Source organism: Kryptolebias marmoratus, linkage group LG14, assembly GCF_001649575.2.
Source record: "Kryptolebias marmoratus isolate JLee-2015 linkage group LG14, ASM164957v2, whole genome shotgun sequence".
Classification (NCBI taxonomy): domain Eukaryota; kingdom Metazoa; phylum Chordata; class Actinopteri; order Cyprinodontiformes; family Rivulidae; genus Kryptolebias; species Kryptolebias marmoratus.
In genome coordinates this window covers 6,741,847-6,754,268 of record NC_051443.1, presented here as the reverse complement: position 1 = coordinate 6,754,268, position 12,422 = coordinate 6,741,847, and positions in this window count along the sequence as shown.

Sequence of the window (12,422 nt, the reverse complement as noted above, 5' to 3'; positions counted from 1 at the left end):
AAGAGGCCGAACGTAGCCTCACACGTGCTATTTATAGACGCACGCCCAGGTGAGCTATGTGTCACGTGCGTGACTTTGTTTACATTAATTCTCGACCTGCGCGGAGCGCGAGGAGACATATCCACTTTGTTTACTGCCACTGGCAGTCATCCAGGAATTCACAGAACCATAGTTACAGAGTAACTTCCGTTATTTCAGCTGAAATATTGTGATTTGGGTGAAGTGCCTAAAGCTGCTTCAGTCATCTGTACTTGCAAATAACCATAGATTTCTAAATAAATAAAAGTGTAATAAGAAACTGATGACTATGTGAAGGTTTATAGAATAGCATTTTCATGAATACTTCGATTTTTATTTTATTTTATTTTTTAATGGAAGTTTTGAGATGGCAACAATCCACTTCTTGGTCCAGCTTGGACCAGCTGTTGGTGTGTCAGTCCTGTCAGAACTGAACTCTATTTCTCCAAACAGGTCATTTTAAACATCTGACTACAACGGGTAAGATATTAATATTTCATACCTTTTCAATGGAACCTCACTTCAAAAGATCTGAACTTTGACTATTACTAATGAAAACATGAATACTGAATATCCCTTATGATGTTAGTTAAGATGCTCCTGGGCTGTTGAAGAATATATAATGTTTTCACTTGGGATATTTAAAATTTGAAGTAGGTTGGTTAATAAGCCAAAACTGGCCACTTAAAAAAAAACACGGCAATTGACCATGCCTGTGCATACTTCATAATCAATTACTGAGACGGAAAATGAAGAGCAAGAATGTTCTTCTATGTAATATTTCTAAGAGTACAAGTTCTTTTAAAGGTTGTTTAATATGTTTGCGTACATTAAGCAATTATTGTTGCATTTTGTTGAATGAAAAATGCATATTGACCAAAACAAAATAAATGTTGTACATCTGCCATTAAAATGCCAATGTTTGAAATAATGCACACAATGTTTATTCTAAAAAAATATTACTGTTTATGTGGATATCTGAAACTTAAGGCCCAGCATGTATCGTTGGGGGAAAATAAAGAAGAGTGGCGTTTGAGAGTTACCATTCCGAATAGCTGAAATGTCTGTTCTGTCTTGGAAGAATTAAATTTATAGTTATTTGTTATGAGGTAATGTAAAGAATTATAAATTAGCTTGCCATATGTATTACAGTTGGCAGATTTTGCTGCCTTTGTTTGTTTTTAACCCCAGATGATAATTACCTTATTTATTTATTTCAAATATTTAAGTCAGAATATATCCTGACATCTAAATTAATGTGAAAATATGATTGCCTCCTGAGCGCAACAGTGGCTTCTTTATTTAAAACATGGTAGAAATTTTGCTACCAGTTGATCAGTTTTGCTCATACATTTGACAAAGATATTCTGAATTTTCTCCCGAATAATTGAACATCACCACGCACAACTTTAAATATAGAATCTAATTTTGCTTCAATAAATCATAAATTATCAATCTTTCATAGCTTTTTCCATAAAATGTGGAAGTGACTTTAGTGGCTCTACGTAATGGTGATGATTTGATGTACAATTTCAATTTCTCATATGCTGTGATCCAGATGTCTGCAGCAAGAACTCTAACATATTGTAGGTGCTAATATGAGCCCTGAGGAAGTCACTTCTTGCCCTTACTTCTGGAGAAAATGAATTGTTTTACACCTGACAGATAAGGTCACCAGGTCAGCTGATAGCTTCTCTGGTGGAAGTGTTGTACACCTTTGGTGTCAGTGTCCACTTTCAGCAGAGAGACTTTTTGTTGTGGTTAAGTATTAGCAGAGCATATGGATTGCTGCACACAGATAACTACAGTCCAGTAATTACCTTGAAGAGCCAGATGGTGGGTTTTCTGTAGTTTATCTTGGGTTACTGATTAGTTATGAGCTCCATCCTGTGCGCAGCCTCACTTGGGCCCCGATCTGCTGACAGCAGCCCTGTCAGCTGGAGGAGCGGACCTTACTGCCTCAGTGCTCTGTGAATAAACACTTTCTCAGTCGTGTGGGCTGAGCCGGTGGTGTCATGTTGCACCAGCGTACCGTTCTGTCAGCTCAAAGGTTATATGGACCTGTTGACTGTGACAGAGCCACTGAATTGGGGTCAAACGGAGAGTGAATGGAGTTTCCTGGCAGCATGTTTTACAACCTCACAGTCTTGGAGGAAAAAAAATGACAAAAAATTCTGTCGCAGCCACTTGTTGTCGAACCAAAGCCTGAATTCTCAGCTTGATGATAGACTTTGCAGCTGACTTGGAACACTTGTATGTATTCACCAAACTGTTTGGCCAATAGAGACTTGTGTGTGTTTAGTAAATAAAAGGCATTCATAAAAGTTGCAGTTAATATTGTGCCTGCATTTGTTGAAATACTATGGACAATTGAAATTTCTTATCAGGGATTATACATGCACACACCTGACATTTACATAAATGACTGCTGTATATTCGGTTTACTCATCAGGTTAGACCTCATAACTACAGTTAAAGAATGGACACTTGTTATTTGAGCTCAGCTTTCATGTTGTGAAATGTTCTCTACCATCAGTGGGAGACCTATATTGTTGTTATTTCACTTGGCTGTTGACCAGAGGATTACAGGCTAACGTGTTCCTCATAATTGTTCATACTTAGACTATGGACTGTAGATGCAAGAGGAACTTAAGTAATCCTTGTAAGCAATTTGTTTTAGCGGTTATTACAAGGTAAAAATAAAAGACAATGTGAATATTAAGTCTGGTGTTTGGTGGCAACAATCTAAAAACTAAATATCACCAGCAGCTGTTGGATGGTGAAAGGAAGTTTTTTTAACCCTTGAAAACATGTGCGAAGAGTTTAATATGCAGGCTACAGATGAATCACCACACGGTCAAGTGACCAAAGTGAATCAGTTTGTTGTTAATAAAAGTTTGAGTACTTTAAGATTCATTTCTTTTTGCCAACTGTCTTATAATTGATGATGGCATTTGTGTTATTCCTGTAATCACGCAGGTAGAAAATTAATGATTTAATCTCCGGCTGGTTCTGTAGGTTTGCTCAGTCACAAAGACATGAACAGGCTCATTTTTATGGTAGTTTCATTTGAGTGGAAACAGATTATCATACATCCATTCTCTTTACTTGCTTTTTCTATCTGAGCACAGGGGAACTGGTGCCTATCTCCAGCAGTCACTGTGCGAGGGGTGGGGGACACCCTGGACAGGTCGCAAGTCCATCACATCAACAAGCATCAAGCCCACGTCGACACAGAAGATGATTGTTGATGATCTGATGGCAGATCTTTCTCACTCCTCATCCTCATCCCATAGGCAAAATGGAGCTTAAAGCTCCATTTTGATGGATGGTCATTTTATATTTTCATTTTGGAAAAACGGCACCAACAGTTGTCACCGTCTCACCAAGTTTCTTGCTAAAGGTCTTATAGCCCATTCCAGCCTTGTGCAGATCCATCTTGCTCCTGACGTCATTTGACAACTCTTTGGTCTTGCCCACTGTGGTGAAAAGGTTGGAATGAAAGAAACTGAATCTGTGAACAGGTGGGATTTATGCACACAATGAGCTGCGGTCAGAAGTGTCTAAAATTGAGTGATTGTAATGTCCGTGTCACACAGTCACATAATTCATCTGTGGGAGACAGAATTCTGGTTAAGTTGAAGGGGATCAATTTTTTTTATTTATTTTTTTAACTACCATTACTACCATTTAGTGTTAATTTCTTTGAAGTGACCAAACTTACAATATCAGCAGGTGATCGAACCATCAGTAATCCTGTATTAGTTTATTTTATCAGCTGAGTACTGGTTGAGTGTTTTTTGCATACCCTTTTTTTTTCTGAGCATGGTTATCTTTTGCACAGTCTGTGTTGTGATCGTGGCTCTGCCTTGAACACCCTCTGAACTTTGACTGGTGAGTGAGCTGAATAAGCTCAGCAGATTGCTGGTTCGTTAGTTTTGTGAATAGAACAGGTCAGGCTCACCTTTTTATCTGTGATTGGCTGGGTCATATGGGATTTTCACTCTTGCTTAGATGTGATCACGCTTTGTAGGTTCAAAGGTGCTTCCATACAGGCTGATAATAAAATTAACTCGAGTAAAACCTTAGTTGTCATACAATAATTCATAGGGTTGATGCAACAGGGTGTCATATTATTCCTGTGCCTTTTGCTCTGGACTGAGTTTTATCACTGCTGTGTTGAAAGATTACTTCAAGATTATGGTGCAAAGGTCAAATCGCATCTACAAATGGAAAGGTTCAGTGCAACCAAAGCACTCCCCTCAGACAGAAATGTCTCATAAATTATTAATCATAATTTGGGAATTGGACCCTAGTTTATCTAAATGAAAGGAAATTCTAGATCATGATTTAGCTATCAAAGGTATTTCTGAATAATAATAATAATAATAATAATAATAATAATAATAATAATAATAATAACAACAACTAATAGAGATGTGGTTTTCTCTGTTCTTAGTTCTGTAAAGCTTTCACTAGGGGATTCTGTTTACTCTTTAAGAAATATATTGGAAAGCATTCATGATGTGTATCTATTGCTTAATCATTTCTGGTTGAATTGAAAACTTAGTTTTGTTCAGTTTTTTATATAGTGCCAAGTCATCTCATAGCACTGTACTGAAACATTCACATACATTATAAAAGCCAATTAGTAAAAGTTATCTATCTAAGGAAGGCAGAAGATTGCACTGAATAGATGTGTGTTTGTAATTAAACAACTACAAAACCCTTTGTTAAGTTTCCATTTGTACTGTAAAGAAAATCTTAGAACCCAGCATTGTATTATCTAGAAAAGGTTTGGGGTTTCAGGTTGGCATCATTTGCACCAAACAGGCCAGAAAATACATTTTAGAAAGAAAGTTTTTAGGCGGCATTTAAAAGACTGCATTACGAACGTCAAGGGACAGGTTGTTCCACAGTCTGGGGGCCCGATCCCCTCTGTGTTTTAATTTAGCTCTCAGCTGCACTAAGAGCATCTGGCTGGAAGATCTCTGTGCTCATTTGGGATTATAAAAGTCAGTTCACTTAAATAATTGGGAGCCAAACCACTTAAAGCTTTAAAAGTGAATAAAAGAACCTTAAAATCAATATGAAAATGAACAGGCAGCCAGTGTAAATCTGCTAAAACTAGAGTGATGCGGCCAGTCATGCCTTCTAGTACCTGTTAAAAGACGACCAGCAATGTTCTGAACTAACTGCAGGCGACGGATATGTGATTGTTCAAGACTAAGATATAGGGAATTGCAGTAGTCCAATCTATAGGTGATGAACACATGGACAAGAGTTGTGAAGTGAACAAATTAAAACACTTGTCTGTTAAAGACCCCACCTATTTGCCTTTTTAGGGCCAGACGTTAATCTGTTTAGACATGAGGGTGGAGATGTGGACGTGCATTTCATTCCCTGAAGAACAAATAAGAAGCGGCTCTCAGTGATGCATTCATGTCCTTTAGTGTCTTCAGTGCTCTGTCTTCAGTCAAGACTCTGTGTCTGTGGAACTACACAACAACCTAACCATGAAACCTGATCAGAACAGCTACAGATCGATTGGAGTTAAACATCCATGTGTGGCCGTGTACATTGTTTCTATTTTTACTCAGTTAAATGTGTCCAGTTACCACTGTTCTTAAAGGAACAGAGATTATTTGTCCAGATGAGCCTGTTTGGAAAGAGCTGTGGCTCAAAATTCAGTTTTTGTTTTTCAGGATTTAAAGTTTTTACTTTCTATTAACTTGCTACAGTGCTCTTGCTTCATATGAGTTAACCACTGTGCTGCTGTAGGCTAAATAAAAAATATATATTTTTTGGTTAGCAGTGCACACGTGGCTGCTGGAAAATCTCTGATTGAATGAGCAGCAAGGACACATACACACAAAAAGTGTTTTGTCCACTCTAAGTGTGACAAAGATAAATTCTGTCCTGTCCAAAGGTCCAGGAGAAAAACAATAAGATAAATGGAGGAGCTGTGATTTTATACCAGGTGGGGTCATGTTTCAGTGACTTCAGTGGAAGTGGGAAGTTGTAGCCAGTAAAATTAATCCCAAGTTCATGAGTGGAGCCAGCTATGATTGTACACGTATACTGTAGTCTTCAAATGATGCAATGGGCTGATGCTTTGACGATATAGTCAATATAGTTTTTCTTTCGTTTGTAGTGACAAATTTAGTTTTACGCAAAATATTATTTAAAGCATCCTCCAAATGAGAGCAAACATTTCCTGCTGCTTTTGAAAACAAATATTACAGGAAAGTCTAAAAACTATTACATGAAATAATCCTAATATACAAAAGTAACACCAGAAAATAAAAGCATAAATAAAAAGAGGTTAATTTAAAAAAAGGAAAAACAATGGGGAGAAAGAATAAAGTTTAAGATTGAAGGTTATTTTAGTTGGTGTGTTGTGCAAGAAAGCATATTGTTTGTGTTTCAGTCATGAAGAAAATATGCAGTAGATGACTGATCATTTTACCTCTGTCAAGACTTTTAAGTTTACTGGATATAATTTCTATTACTTCTCACTTTTATTGTGCACAAAACTGGTTCAAAAATTAAATTAGGGTCTAACAGAAGTTTTTTTTTTTCTTTTTGTTTATTTAAAACAAAAAACAATGTTTGAGGTTTTCTTTGTGACAAACAATGCAGCTTTTCTTGTCAGATTAAAATCACATTACATGTATCTTAAGAGCAATATCCGTTATCTTCATCTATTCAAAGGTCAAAGTTTAAATGTCCCAAGAGATAAAGACACTAACCCGACAACATATGCTAAGTAACAGGTAAGTAATTTAGGTAACAGGTATTTTCTAGAAAAACAAAATTTACTGTCAAGTTTGCAGATCTTTGTTATCCTCCACTTTCAATTTATTATTTTGGCTTCTTGGTTTTAGCAGTTTCTTTGTTTGGGATGGGCATTCTTAGCTAAAACTCTCTTTGAATTCATTGATAATTGAGTTTTCTAGGCATAACAGACGCTTCTGTCCTATCCCATTCCCATGTCTCGTCTCACCCCCACCCCCAACCCAGTCCACCGAGCAGCCATTGCTCCAGTCATAAGACCAATCTACAGCAGTTCATGCTTCTCACAATGCCTGCTTACTTGCTCTGTTAGTCATGCCAGCCCAATTGTCAGCATTACAACGAACTGCTTAAAAGCATAGGAAGCAATCTTGACAAGCGCTAATCTCCACAACCCCAAATGGGGCAAATTAAAGTTTACTTACCCCAAGTCCTGCAGCTGAAAAATCCTGTAATGAAATGGAGGCTTCAGGTGCAAAGACTACTGCTGCTGCTAATCCTGCTTGCTGGGCAGCTTTTATATTTTTTAGATTTCACAAATCACAAGTGATCACAAGTGGATCAACATGAAGGGGAATGCACATACTCTCGCAATGAACCTGAGCTCACCTGTGACCATAGTTTTCACTTTATAATCCTTTCATAATAAACTAAAATAGCAAATGTTTTTTTTCCTTTTCATTTTTATTTATTTTTTTAATATGCCCATTCTAAGACTATGTATTATGGTATGGTAACGTCCATCCATCTATTTATCATGTGAGCTCTAAATGGATAATACATTAACATAGAAATGTCAAACTGCACAGCTAGACGCCTCATGAGTAAAATATGATCCCTATTGATTTCAAGGTCATACTGTCAAAGGTAAAGGTTGCAAGTGACCCCAATCTAAAAACCTTGTCTATGCTTGAACTCTGCAACCGTGTAACATAGGAATGTTAAACTGCACGGCTGGACACCTCATGGGTCCAGGATGATCCCTATTGATTTCAGGCTCGTGGGGTCAAAGGTCAAGGTCACAGATGAACCATTTGTGAAAACTGTTTGTACTCTAACTCTAGACACATGCGAGGGAATTCATGCTTTGGATTTGGATTAGGATTAGTCTGAAGTTTTATAGGAGGCATATTATCTACCGTTGGAAGTACTCTTGTGTCAAAGAAAACACCCCAAGTGGAGAAGCACTGTTAGGAAACAACTTGACATGTTAGTACAGGATGCTGGTGTTAAGGGGAAAAATTGTTGACTGTTACAACAGTTTGTTACAACAGTTTGTTGTAACAGTGCTGTGCTAGCATTTATGTTGCTTTTAAAAAAGGCATTTGCTACTATTGACCACACTATTCTCCTATAATAATATGGTATTAGAGGGCCAGCACGACTACGGGTATCTAGTTAGTTAAAAAATGGGAAACGGTTTTTACAATTAAATGATGTAAAATCTGAACTCTGTAATATCACATGTGGAGTACCTCAGGGTTCTATACTTGGACCAAAGTTATTTTTTTTAAATGTAAGTGTTTTTTGGGTTTTTTTTTTGCAGATGATACCACCTTTTTTTGTATGGGAAAAGATATTGAAAAGATGATGGAGATAATTCAGACTGAATTTAGGAAAATACTAACTTGGTTGCAACTGAATAAGTTATCCTTAAATTTAGATAAAACCAATTATATGATATTTAGTAATGGAAAGAAAACTATTGATGTTCCATTTAGAGTCGATGATGTTGAGAGTTGTAAAGTCAGTGAGGTGGAATTTTTGGTGTATGTGTTGACAAAAACCTGACATTGAAACAAAAATAGCTAAATCTATTGCATTATTGTATAAAGTAAGAGTTTTCTCATGATAAGGCACTGTATATATTGTATATTACAATAATTGTTCCACATTTAGTCTATTGTATTGCAATAAGAGGAAAGGCATGTAAAACAATTATAAATCCTGTTTTTGTTTTACAGAAAAGAGCTATAAGAATAATTACTTGGAAACATTATAGACACTCAACAAATACATTATTTCTTAGTTGAAAATAATAAAATTCTATGATTTGGTTGATTATAACATTTTACTTGTTATGTACAAGGCTCACAAGGGCATATTACCTTTTAAACATCCAACTAAATTGTGTAAAGAGAGAAAGTGTTTATAATCTTAAGGGAACTGAGATATTTATTAAACCTAAATTTCAAACCAATTTGAGGGAACTGAGTACTTCAATTCAAGGAATTAGATTATGGAATAATCTGGAAAGTAATGTCAAAAAATGCCAGATCAATGTGTGTATTTAAAAGAATGATAAAAGCTGTATTATTAGAGAAACATGAACTAGTTTAATGTGTTCCTAAATGAATTTTTATTCAAGTCAGATTTAAAACAGTTTTTATTTTATTTTATTGGTAGATTATTATGTTTCAATTATTAAATTGAAAAAGAAAAAAGGGGCAGATATAAGATTTTTTTTCTTCTTTTTGCTGCCTTTCATTTTATTAATATTTGTATATCTATATTTTGTTGTCTATTGTATATATATATTTTTGTTTTAATGAAATAAAGGTTTTTAATTCAATATAATAGAATATATATTATTTTAAACTTTTTGTTTGAAGTCAAGTTAAATTTATTTATATAGCGCTTTTCAGCAACAAGACGATACAAAGTGCTTTACAACTTGAACAAAAAAATACAAAATGTCTGAATTATAGGAGCTAAAATTAAAGCTCCTTCAGAACTGATTAAAAGAGCTAGTTTATGACTGTAGATGAGAATTTGTCATCTAGCTTTTAAAAGACGTGTTAAAAAAAAAAAAAAAAAGCTGAATATAAAGTGTCAGTAGATTTTGCTTTCATCAGCTGGTTGGAGGTGTAGGTGAAACTACAGTAAAGGTATAACTAGAACTTTTTCACGACAACCAGAAGTAGCTTCTCCTGGTGCTGGGACACTTCCAGTTTTCTTGCCCCACAAGAGCAACCAGGAACGGAACAAAAACCTCCGCACTGAAACTGAGCCATTTTCATCACTGTCTTATGGTCACCGGAAGTTGTTGCGCACTACATCCGCTTTAAAATGAGGAAGAGTGAAAAAGGTTTCGTTTTGGCTTTATATGTTCCACAGTTTGCTCCATCATTGTTAAAGAGGGTTACTGTTTGATTAATATCTTTTCACAACATCACTGTCTCTATAGATCTCTAAAAGCTACTTCATTTAATGTTACACTCTGAAATATTCTTAGCTCCTGGATGTATCTGCCACAAGAATAAACATTATTGATATTCTCTAGAGCCTGGGTTTTCTTACTATATATTGCCATAACTGTTTTTCACATTCTGTGAACTCAGTCTTCATAGTTATCTCAGCGTTGCTTAATGTGAGAGACGCAGCTGCAGCACAACACAGAACTGTAGCAAAGACTTGGCACCCTTTTCCTCTTTCATTTAGTTCCAAGGCTGTGGAACAAAACTTATTTTTGTTGCACAAAATTCTGAAAATCACAGCAGAACTGTTTATGATGTAAAATCACATTCTGTTGAATTCCCCTGAAAGTAGGTTGAAAACCAAATTACACCCCCCTCCTGCTATGCATGCCAATCTACAAATGTGACTGCAGCAGTTCAGACTTGTTCTGTTAAAAGAGCTCATTGAGTAAGATTACAGGAATGCACCAGTTTTGTTTTTTTGTTTTTTTTTTTTCAGACATGAATTTAGCAAGATGTGTTGCCATCAGATTGACAAAGCTCTGAAAGCAGTTTAACACGTGGCCTATAACCAAACATTTTCGTCTACTTACGCTGTACAAAAGTGAGGCCATGATATCTGATTTACAGGCTGCCATGTTTCATCTTTTGAGTCAGTCACTCTAGATGTGGAGCTTTAGGCTCAGATAACTAATTACAGCTAAACTATTTCAAAAGTGAATGTTTGACCATACAGCCTCAAGGTAAGAACTATTTGAGTCGACACCTGGGAGTGTTGTTTTTTTTGTCTCATCCATTAACATGGACTTAAACTTGTACTGATGTCAACCTAAAGGGGGCGCTTCAACTTCCACGTTATGTTACTGTGTCCAGTTTGTTATAAACTACTCAAAAAAATAAAGGAAACACTCAAATAACACATCCTAGATCTGAATGAATGAAATATTCTCATTGAATACTTTGTACAAAGTTGGATGTGCTGACAACAAAATCACACAAAAATCATCAATGAAAATCAAATTTATTAACCAATGGAGGCCTGGATTTGGAGTCACGCACAACATTAAAGTGGATAAACACACTACAGGCTGATCCAACTTTGATGTAATGTCCTTAAAACCTGTCAAAATGAGGCTCAGTATCGTATGTGGCCTCCACTTGTCTGTATGACCTCCCTACAACGCCTGGGAATGCTCCTGAGGGATCTCCTCCCAGACCTGGACTAAAGCATCCGCCAACTCCTGGACAGTCTGTGGTGTAACGTGACGTTGGTAGATGTAGCGAGACATGATGTCCCAGATGTGCTCAATCGGATTCAGGTCTGGGGAACGAGCGGGCCAGTCCATAGCTTCAATGCCTTCATCTTGTAGGAACTGCTGACACATTCCAGCCACATGAGGTCTAGCATTGTCCTGCATGAGGGGGAACCCAGGGCCAACCGCACCAGCATATGGTCTCACAAGGGGTCTGAGGATCTCATCTTGGTACCTAATGGTAGTCATGCTACCTCTGGCGAGCACATGGAGGGCTGTGCGGCCTTCCAAAGAAAAGCCACCCCACACCATTACTGACCCACTGCCAAACCGGTCATGCTGAAGGATGTTGCCGGCAGCAGATCGCTCTCCACAGTGTCTCCAGACTCTGTCACGTCTGTCACATGTGCTCAGTGGGAACCTGCTTTCATCTGTGAAGCACAGGGCACCAGTGGCGAATTTGCCAATCCTGGTGTTCTTTGGCAACTGCCATGCGTCCTGCATGGTGTTGGGCTGTGAGCACAACCTCCATCTGTGGCCGTCGGGCCCTCATACCATCCTCATGGAGTCGGTTTCGAACCATTTGTACAGACTCATGCACATTTGTGGCCTGCTGGAGGTCATTTTGCAGGGCTTTGGCAGTGCTCCTCCTGTTCTTCCTTGCACAAAGGCGGAGGGAACGGTCCTGCTGCTGGGTTGTTGCCCTCCTACGGCCTCCTCCACGTCTCCTGGCGTACTGGCCTGTCTCCTGGTAGCTCCTCCAGCCTCTGGACACTATGCTGAAAGACGCAGCAAACCTTCTTGCCACAGCTCGCATTGATTCAAAAAAAGTTTAAAAAACAAAAATGGTGTGCAAAATTGATCGCATTGATGTGCCATCCTGGATGAGCTGCACTACCTGAGCCACTTGTAGAGTCCGTCTCATGCTACCACGAGTGTGAAAGCACCACCAACATTCAAAAGTGAGCAAAATATCCGCCAGAAAGCAAAGGTACTGAGAAGTGGTCTGTGGTCCCCACCTGCAGAACCACTCCTTTGAGTGTGTCTTGCTAATTGCCAAAAATTTCCATCTGTTGCCTATTCCATTTGCACAACAGCATGTGAAATTGACTGCCAATCAGTTTTGCTTCTTAAGTGGACAGTTTGCTTTCACAGAAGT